The following is an 11,233-nucleotide window of genomic DNA, read 5'->3' as shown; positions in this document are numbered from 1 at the left end:
GGTAACTTGGTATAGGGTGCTACGGTACATAGGCCTGAGTGCGTTACAGTCTGCTGTTCTGTAAGGACCGCTATCGGTCCACAATACATAGGGTTGCCGTGCACTACTGCTGACCGCTGCCCTATACTGCAGCAGTCCTTCAGCGGTATAGGGACTGACGCACAGTCTGCTAAACACTAACACACAACCTGCTTGGTCCACAAAAGTTCTTATAAGGACTGGTAACTTGGTATAGGGTGCTACGGTACATAGGCCTGAGTGCGTTACAGTCTGCTGTTCTGTAAGGACCGCTATCGGTCCACAATACATAGGGTTGCCGTGCACTACTGCTGACCGCTGCCCTATACTGCAGCAGTCCTTCATTGGTATAGGGACTGACGTACAGTCTGCTAATCACTAACACACAACCTGCTTGGTCCACAAAAGTTCTTATAAGGACTGGTAACTTGGTATAGGGTGCTACGGTACATAGGCCTGAGTGCGTTACAGTCTGCTGTTCTGTAAGGACCGCTATCGGTCCACAATACATAGGGTTGCCGTGCACTACTGCTGACCGCTGCCCTATACTGCAGCAGTCCTTCAGCGGTATAGGGACTGACGCACAGTCTGCTAAACACTAACACACAACCTGCTTGGTCCACAAAAGTTCTTATAAGGACTGGTAACTTGGTATAGGGTGCTACGGTACATAGGCCTGAGTGCGTTACAGTCTGCTGTTCTGTAAGGACCGCTATCGGTCCACAATACATAGGGTTGCCGTGCACTACTGCTGACCGCTGCCCTATACTGCAGCAGTCCTTCAGCGGTATAGGGACTGACGCACAGTCTGCTAAACACTAACACACAACCTGCTTGGTCCACAAAAGTTCTTATAAGGACTGGTAACTTGGTATAGGGTGCTACGGTACATAGGCCTGAGTGCGTTACAGTCTGCTGTTCTGTAAGGACCGCTATCGGTCCACAATACATAGGGTTGCCGTGCACTACTGCTGACCGCTGCCCTATACTGCAGCAGTCCTTCATTGGTATAGGGACTGACGTACAGTCTGCTAATCACTAACACACAACCTGCTTGGTCCACAAAAGTTCTTATAAGGACTGGTAACTTGGTATAGGGTGCTACGGTACATAGGCCTGAGTGCGTTACAGTCTGCTGTTCTGTAAGGACCGCTATCGGTCCACAATACATAGGGTTGCCGTGCACTACTGCTGACCGCTGCCCTATACTGCAGCAGTCCTTCATTGGTATAGGGACTGACGTACAGTCTGCTAATCACTAACACACAACCTGCTTGGTCCACAAAAGTTTTTATAAGGACTGGTAACTTGGTATAGGGTGCTACGGTACATAGGCCTGAGTGCAGTACAGTCTGCTGTTCTGTAAGGACCGCTATCGGTCCACAATACATAGGGTTGACGTGCACTACTGCTGACCGCTGCCCTATACTGCAGCAGTCCTTCATTGGTATAGGGACTGACGTACAGTCTGCTAATCACTAACACACAACCTGCTTGGTCCACAAAAGTTCTTATAAGGACTGGTAACTTGGTATAGGGTGCTACGGTACATAGGCCTGAGTGCAGTACAGTCTGCTGTTCTGTAAGGACCGCTATCGGTCCACAATACATAGGGTTGACGTGCACTACTGCTGACCGCTGCCCTATACTGCAGCAGTCCTTCATTGGTATAGGGACTGACGTACAGTCTGCTAATCACTAACACACAACCTGCTTGGTCCACAAAAGTTCTTATAAGGACTGGTAACTTGGTATAGGGTGCTACGGTACATAGGCCTGAGTGCAGTACAGTCTGCTGTTCTGTAAGGACCGCTATCGGTCCACAATACATAGGGTTGCCGTGCACTACTGCTGACCGCTGCCCTATACTGCAGCAGTCCTTCATTGGTATAGGGACTGACGTACAGTCTGCTAATCACTAACACACAACCTGCTTGGTCCACAAAAGTTCTTATAAGGACTGGTAACTTGGTATAGGGTGCTACGGTACATAGGCCTGAGTGCGTTACAGTCTGCTGTTCTGTAAGGACCGCTATCGGTCCACAATACATAGGGTTGCCGTGCACTACTGCTGACCGCTGCCCTATACTGCAGCAGTCCTTCAGCGGTATAGGGACTGACGCACAGTCTGCTAAACACTAACACACAACCTGCTTGGTCCACAAAAGTTCTTATAAGGACTGGTAACTTGGTATAGGGTGCTACGGTACATAGGCCTGAGTGCGTTACAGTCTGCTGTTCTGTAAGGACCGCTATCGGTCCACAATACATAGGGTTGCCGTGCACTACTGCTGACCGCTGCCCTATACTGCAGCAGTCCTTCATTGGTATAGGGACTGACGTACAGTCTGCTAATCACTAACACACAACCTGCTTGGTCCACAAAAGTTCTTATAAGGACTGGTAACTTGGTATAGGGTGCTACGGTACATAGGCCTGAGTGCGTTACAGTCTGCTGTTCTGTAAGGACCGCTATCGGTCCACAATACATAGGGTTGCCGTGCACTACTGCTGACCGCTGCCCTATACTGCAGCAGTCCTTCATTGGTATAGGGACTGACGTACAGTCTGCTAATCACTAACACACAACCTGCTTGGTCCACAAAAGTTTTTATAAGGACTGGTAACTTGGTATAGGGTGCTACGGTACATAGGCCTGAGTGCAGTACAGTCTGCTGTTCTGTAAGGACCGCTATCGGTCCACAATACATAGGGTTGACGTGCACTACTGCTGACCGCTGCCCTATACTGCAGCAGTCCTTCATTGGTATAGGGACTGACGTACAGTCTGCTAATCACTAACACACAACCTGCTTGGTCCACAAAAGTTCTTATAAGGACTGGTAACTTGGTATAGGGTGCTACGGTACATAGGCCTGAGTGCAGTACAGTCTGCTGTTCTGTAAGGACCGCTATCGGTCCACAATACATAGGGTTGCCGTGCACTACTGCTGACCGCTGCCCTATACTGCAGCAGTCCTTCATTGGTATAGGGACTGACGTACAGTCTGCTAATCACTAACACACAACCTGCTTGGTCCACAAAAGTTTTTATAAGGACTGGTAACTTGGTATAGGGTGCTACGGTACATAGGCCTGAGTGCAGTACAGTCTGCTGTTCTGTAAGGACCGCTATCGGTCCACAATACATAGGGTTGACGTGCACTACTGCTGACCGCTGCCCTATACTGCAGCAGTCCTTCAGCGGTATAGGGACTAAGAGTTTTGTCACAGGGTGATTTAAAAAATGACAGGCAGAGGAAGAGGCAGGCCCTTCCGCAGGGGTGGTAGGGGTAGGGCAGGAGCAACAGCCTTGAGCCAAAGTGGGAAGTTGCAGAAGGTGCGTTCAATTACTTTAAAGGACGCACCAGACTTGGTTGAGTGGCTCACTCAGCCTTATTCTTCTGCACCCTCCTCATCCTCTCGATCTGCACCCTCTTCTTCACTCTCTGCTATGTGCACCCCCAAAGACACTACCACCAACAACACCACCACCACCACATACCTTCCGCTTGAGTGCAAATGGGGGCCTTCATGCTCCAGTGTTTTAATAGGGACCCCCGTATAAAAAGCATGAGGGTCAAGGACCAGTACTGGGTGGCAACGTACTTAGATCCCCGGTACAAACACAAAATGGCGGAAATGTTACCGCCGTCGCAGAGGGCTGTCAGAATGCAGCACTTCCAGGCCTTGCTTCGAGAAATGCTGCATTCTGCTTTTGCGTGCGCTGGCAGAGGAGCAATTCCCACTCCCAGAGAAGGATTTGCGGGTACCAATCCAACAGCGCCTGCAAGAAGAGGCCGGTTTGAAGATGTGTTGGTGACTTCGGATATGAGGTCATTCTTTCAGCCGACCCATCGACAGGTGTCATCCGGATCCAGCATCAGGGAACGCCTAGACCGTCAGGTGTCCGACTACATTGGGTTAACGGCCGATGTGGACGCTCTGAGGAGTGATGAACCCCTAGACTACTGGGTGGGCAGGCTTGACCTCTGGCCAGAGCTTGCCCAATTTGCAATCGAACTGTTGGCTTGCCCCTCATCCAGTGTCCTGTCCGAAAGGACGTTCAGCGCAGCAGGGGGGATTGTGACCGATAAGCGTACTCGCCTAGCTCACGACAGTGTTAACTACCTCACATTTCTAAAAATGAATGAGGCATGGATCTCGGAGGAATTCAACACATGTGATCAGTAGACCATGTATATGTCTATAAACAATTTTTGGAATCAAGCACACAGACCTTCTTAATTCATTTGGCTCACTTCCCTGACCCAAAAAAGCACACCGTACTATATGCCCCTACCCTCCTCTTTGAAGAGGTTGAGCGGTGTCATATTTCTACTGGGGCTGCTTATTATGAGGGGTTCCCACCATCCCTGTGCTGTGCTGACTTCCTCCTGGGTGTTCTTATTATGAGGGGCTCCCACCATCCCTGTGCTGTGCTGACTTCCTCCTGGGGGTTCTTATTATGAGGGGCTCCCACCATCCCTGTGCTGTGCTGACTTCCTCCTGGGGGTTCTTATTATGAGGGGATCACACCATCCCTGTGCTGTGCTGACTTCCTCCTGGGGCTGCTTACGGTGCTGCTGTCAGCGCTGTATGTCACGGAGCTGCTGTCAGCGCTGTATGTCACGGAGCTGCTGTCAGCGCTGTATGTCACGGAGCTGCTGTCAGCGCTGTATGTCACGGAGCTGCTGTCAGCGCTGTATGTCACGGAGCTGCTGTCAGCGCTGTATGTCACGGAGCTGCTGTCAGCGCTGTATGTCACGGAGCTGCTGTCAGCGCTGTATGTCACGGAGCTGCTGTCAGCGCTGTATGTCACGGTGCTGCTGTCAGCGCTGTATGTCACGGAGCTGCTGTCAGCGCTGTATGTCACGGAGCTGCTGTCAGTGCTGTATGTCACGGAGCTGCTGTCAGCGCTGTATGTCACGGAGCTGCTGTCAGCGCTGTATGTCACGGAGCTGCTGTCAGCGCTGTATGTCACGGTGCTGCTGTCAGCGCTGTATGTCACGGAGCTGCTGTCAGCGCTGTATGTCACGGAGCTGCTGTCAGTGCTGTATGTCACGGAGCTGCTGTCAGCGCTGTATGTCACGGAGCTGCTGTCAGCGCTGTATGTCACGGAGCTGCTGTCAGCGCTGTATGTCACGGTGCTGCTGTCAGCGCTGTATGTCACGGAGCTGCTGTCAGCGCTGTATGTCACGGAGCTGCTGTCAGCGCTATATGTCACGGAGCTGCTGTCAGCGCTGTATGTCACGGAGCTGCTGTCAGCGCTGTATGTCACGGAGCTGCTGTCAGCGCTGTATGTCACGGTGCTGATGTCAGTGCTCTGTATTACGGTGCTGCTGTCAGTGCTCTGTATCTCCTGCACCCTCTTGTTTGCCTACCCTGGTCCCTGACCTTCCCTCTCCTCCATTGCCTTCATTAGCTCCATAGTCCTGAATTGTCAGAACAATTTCCCAAATAAAAAAAAAATGCTTGTAGTTATCGATCCCAAATTCACCTCATACATGTATTATGCTATTGTCCAGGTGGTGGGACTACGTGCTACCCCCTAATAATTACCCCGTGGCCGCAAATTCGACCTAAAGGTTTGCGAAATTCGCCTCCCATTGAAGTCAATGGAGCCCGCGGCGAACGGTCGTTTTCGCGAACGTTTGTGCCCGTTCGCGTTTCGCGTTCGCGAAACGTCCCGTCGGAAGTTCGTCCATCACTATTCAGCAAGGACATTCAGGTCCTGGAATGAGGATTTATGAGGTTCCAGGTAATCAGTACTTCCCCCATATACTTCAAATTTGTTTGGGAGGAACAATTCTTCCATACACTATATGGGCAAAAGTTTGTGTACCCCTGACCATCACACCTATAAGTTTGTTGGGCATCCCATTCCAAAGCCAAGGGCATTAATATAAAGTTCATGTTGCTCCCACCCCACCCCTTTCCATGGCCATTAATATAGAGTTGCTGTTGCTATTAATATGGAGTTGCCCCCCCTTGACCATTAATATAGAGATGCCCTTCCCATGGGTAATAATATAGAGCTGCCCCCCCCATTAACATTAATATGGAGTTGCCCCCCCCCCATGGCTATTAATACAGAGGTGCCCTTCCCATGGTCATAAATATAGAGCTGCTCACCTATTGACATTAACATGGAGTTGTCCCCTCTTGCCTCTTGGTCATTAATATAGAGGTGTCCTCCCCATGGCCATTAATATAGAGCTGCTCCCCCATTGATATTCATATAGAGTTGCCCCCTCCCCCCACCCCATGGCCATTAATATAAACCTGCTCCCCCATGGCCATTATTACAGAGGTGCCCTCCCCATGGCCATTGATATAGAGCCCTTCACCCCATTTACATTAATATGGAGTTGTTCCTCCATGACCATTAATATAAAGGTGCCCTCTCCATGGCTATTAATATAGAGCTGCGCCCCAACTGACATTCATATAGAGTTGCCCCCCCCCCCCCCATGGCCATTAATATAGAACTGCTCCCCCACTGACATAATTATGGACTTGTCCCCCCATAGTCATTAATATAGAGGTGCCCTCCCCATGGCCATTAAGATAGAGCTTTTCCCCCATTGACATTAATATGGAATTGCCACCCATGGCCAATAATATAGAGGTGCCCCCCCCCCCATGACCATTAATTATAGAACTGCTCTTCCATTGACATTAATGTGGAGTTGTCCCTCATGGCCATTAATATAGAGGTGCCCTCCCCCATGACCATTAATATAGAGATTCTTTCACCATGGCCAATAATATTGAGCTTCTCCCCATTGACATCAATGTGGAGTTGCCCCCCATGGCCATTAATATAGAGGTGCCCTCCCCCATGACTAGTGATGGACGAACTTCCGACGGGACGTTTCGCGAACGCGAAATGCGAACGGACCCAAACGTTCGCGAAACCGACCGTTCGCCGCGGGCCCCATTGACTTCAATGGGAGGCGAACTTTGCAAACCTTCATGTCGAATTTGCGGCCACGTGGTAATTATTAGGGGGTAAAACGTAGTCCCACCATCTGGACAATGACATAATACATGTATGAGGTGAATTTGGGATCGATAACTACAAGCATTTTTATTTTATTTGGGAAATTGTTCTAACAATTCAGGACTATGGAGCTAATGAAGGCAATGGAGGAGAGGGAAGGTCAGGGACCAGGGTAGGCAAAGAAGAGGGTGCAGGAGATGATCACCAGCAGCGTGACATACCGGAATGACACATGCACCGTGATAGAGGCATCTGACAGCAGCACCGTAATACAGAGCACTGACAGCAGCACCGTGACATACAGCGCTGACAGCAGCACCGTGACATACAGCGCTGACAGCAGCACCGTGACATACAGCGCTGACAGCAGCACCGTGACATACAGCGCTGACAGCAGCACCGTGACATACAGCGCTGACAGCAGCACCGTGACATACAGCGCTGACAGCAGCACCGTGACATACAGCGCTGACAGCAGCACCGTGACATACAGCGCTGACAGCAGCACCGTGACATACAGCGCTGACAGCAGCACCGTGACATACAGCGCTGACAGCAGCACCGTGACATACAGCACTGACAGCAGCACCGTAAGCAGCCCCAGGAGGAAGTCAGCACAGCACAGGGATGGTGTGATCCCCTCATAATAAGAACCCCCAGGAGGAAGTCAGCACAGCACAGGGATAGTGTGATCCCTTCATAATAAGAACCCCCAGGAGGAAGTCAGCACAGCACAGGGATATCATAAGCAGCCCCAGTAGAAATATGACACCGCTCAACCTCTTCAAAGAGGAGGGTAGGGGCATATAGTACGGTGTGCTTTTTTGGGTCAAGGAAGTGAGCCAAATGAATTAAGAAGGTCTGTGTGCTTGATTAAAAAAATAGTTTATAGACATATACATGGTCTACTGGTCACATGTGTTGAATTCCTCCGAGATCCATGCCTCATTCATTTTTAGAAATGTGAGGTAGTTAACACTGTGGTGAGCTAGGCGAGTACGCTTATCGGTCACAATCCCCCCTGCTGCGCTGAACGTCCTTTCGGACAGGACACTGGATGAGGGGCAAGCCAACAGTTCGATTGCAAATTGGGCAAGCTCTGGCCAGAGGTCAAGCCTGCCCACCCAGTAGTCTAGGGGTTCATCACTCCTCAGAGCGTCCACATCGGCCGTTAACCCAATGTAGTCGGACACCTGACGGTCTAGGCGTTCCCTGATGCTGGATCCGGATGACACCTGTCGATGGGTCGGCTGAAAGAATGACCTCATATCCGAAGTCACCAACACATCTTCAAACCGGCCTCTTCTTGCAGGCGCTGTTGGATTGGTACCCGCAAATCCTTCTCTGGGAGTGGGAATTGCTCCTCTGCCAGCGCACGCAAAAGCAGAATGCAGCATTTCTCGAAGCAAGGCCTGGAAGTGCTGCATTCTGACAGCCCTCTGCGACGGCGGTAACATTTCCGCCATTTTGTGTTTGTACCGGGGGTCTAAGTACGTTGCCACCCAGTACTGGTCCTTGACCCTCATGCTTTTTATACGGGGGTCCCTATTAAAACACTGGAGCATGAAGGCCCCCATTTGCACTAAAGTGGAAGCGGTGTGGTGGCCTGGCTCCTGCTCATCATCCAGGATAATGTCGTCCTCTTCATTCTCCTCTCCCCATCCTCGCACAACAGGGATCCCAGAAAGGTTTAAAGCATGCTCTTCTTGCTCCTGCTCATCCGCCCCGGCACCATCCTCCTCTGACTCCTCATCAGACTCCTGTTGTTGACTTGTCTCAGATAGAGTAGCCCCCCCTGGGAATTCATCCAGCATTGCGACTTCCTCATCTTCCCGCTCCTGCTCCTCCACAGCCTGATCAATGACACGACGCAATGCACGCTCCAGAAAGAAGGCATAAGGTACCATGTCACTGATGGCGCCATGGCTGCGACTGACCAGTTTGGTGATCTCCTCAAATGGCCGCAGAAGTCTGCATGTGTCGCGCATGAGCAGCCACTGGCGCGGTGAAAAAAAACCCAGCTCCCCAGAACCGTTTCTTTCGCAGAGTTCATACAGGTAGACGTTAACTGCACGTTTCTGCTGGAGCAGCCTATCAAGCATATAGAAGGTTGAGTTCCATCGCGTCGGGCAATCGCAAATAAGACGTCTGACCGGCAGATGGTGTCGCCGCTGAATGTCAGCAAGGCGAGCCATGGCCGTGTAAGATCTTCTGAAATGGGCCGAGATTTTCCTTGCCTGCCGCAAGATGTCCTGGACCCCAGGGTATTTGACAAGGAATCGCTGCACGACCAAGTTTAAGACGTGTGCCATGCACGGCACGTGCGTGATTTTGCCCTGTTTCAATGCGCTAAGCAGATTGGCACCGTTGTCACACACCACTTTACCAACTGTCAAATTGAGCGGTGTTAGCCACTCATCTGCCTGTGAACGCAAAGCTGAAAGGAGTGCCGGGCCAGTGTGGCTCTTTGCTTCCAGGCACAACAGACGCAGCACGGCATGGCAACGTCTCACCTGGCATGTGGAATAGGTTCTGGGGAGCTTGGGCGGTGCAGTGGAAGAGACGCTAGCAGCGGAAAAGGAGGAGGCAGCTGAGGAGGAGAGGGAGGAGGATGGAGTAGGAGGAGGAGAAGAAGAGTCAGGCCTGCATGCAATCCGTGGCGGTAAAACCAAATCTACACGGGTGCCACGGGTTACATGCTTGACGGCCGTCAGAAGGTTCACCCAGTGGGCAGTAAAACTGATATACCTTCCCTGCCCGTGTTTGCTAGACCACGTGTCTGTGGTCAGATGTATCTTGGCACCGACACTGTGTGCCAGAGATACATTCACTTGCCGCTGAACATGGCCATATAGCTCTGGGATGCCCTTCTCTGAGAAATACTTCCTTCCTGGGACCTTCCATTGTGGTGTTCCAATGGCCACAAATTTGCGAAAGGCCTCCGAGTCCACCAGTTTATATGGCAGTAGTTGGCGGGCTATGAGTTCTGACAAGCCAGCCGCCAACCGTTGGGCAAGAGGGTTATCCGGCATCATCATTTTTTTACGCTCAAACATTAGGCCCACGGAAGCCTGCCTTTTTGCAGAAAAATGTGAGCTTGGCGTGATGGAAGGTGGAGTGGAGGACAATTGTGAGGAGAGAGGAGAAGGAGAAGTAGAAGACGAGGCTGGACGGTGAGAGCCTGCAGTGTGGCTTTGTGTGTTCCGTTGCTCCCACTGGGCTCGGTGATGGCTGCTCATGTGCCTTCTTAAGGCGGTCGTCCCTAGGTGAGTATTGGGCTTACCGCGACTAACGCGTTGACTGCAAAGATTGCAGATGGCAACGCTATTGTCAGCAGCGGACACGTTAAAAAAAGCCCACACTGCGGAGCCATGTGCCGGTGTCCTGGGAGCGCCAGATGTGACCGTACATGGTCGATGACTCGCTCCTGATACATTTGCAGTCTGCTTTGTCCCTGCTGTGCAATGTAAGTCATTGCTGCTTCTCCTCCCTATCTGCTGGTCCATATCTCCCTCTGAACTCCCCTCCTCTTCCTCTCTTGTGGGCACCCACGTGACATCACTAGACACGTCATCATCAACGTCACCTTCCCCACCGCTATAAGTAGAGATCTCGGAGTAGGCAGCAACACCGGGGACCAACCTCCTCCTTGGGCTGATCTGGGTACTGGCGTCAGACTGCTGAGTAGCGCTTGTTGCTACCTCCTCTTCCTGATCCAATACCAAGAGTGGCTGCGCATCAGAAATGTCCTCTTGATATGGATCGGAAAATAATTCCAGTGACTCAAGCGGAAGGTATGTGGTGGTGGTGGTGGTGGTCGTGTTGTTGGTGGTAGTGTCTTTGGGGGTGCACATAGCAGAGAGTGAAGAAGAGGGTGCAGATCGAGAGGATGAGGAGGGTGCAGAAGAGTAAGGCTGAGCGAGCCACTCAACCAAGTCTGGTGCATCCTTTAAAGTAATTGAACGCACCTTCTGCAACTTCCCACTTTGGCTCAAGCCTGTTGCTCCTGCCCTACCCCTACCACCCCTGCGGAAGGGCCTGCCTCTTCCTCTGCATGTCATTTTTTAAATGACCCTGTGACAAAACTCTTAGTCCCTATACCGCTGAAGGACTGCTGCAGTATAGGTGAGCGGTCAGCAGTGGTGCACGTCAACCCTATCTATTGTGGACCTATAGCGGTCCTTACAGAACAGCAGACTGTACCGCACT

Source organism: Lithobates pipiens, unplaced genomic scaffold (assembly GCF_037356315.1).
Source record: "Lithobates pipiens isolate NorthernLeopardFrog02 unplaced genomic scaffold, aLitPip1_a1.2 Scaffold_23, whole genome shotgun sequence".
NCBI classification, from domain to species: Eukaryota; Metazoa; Chordata; class Amphibia; order Anura; family Ranidae; genus Lithobates; species Lithobates pipiens.
This window is presented reverse-complemented; position numbering follows the sequence as displayed.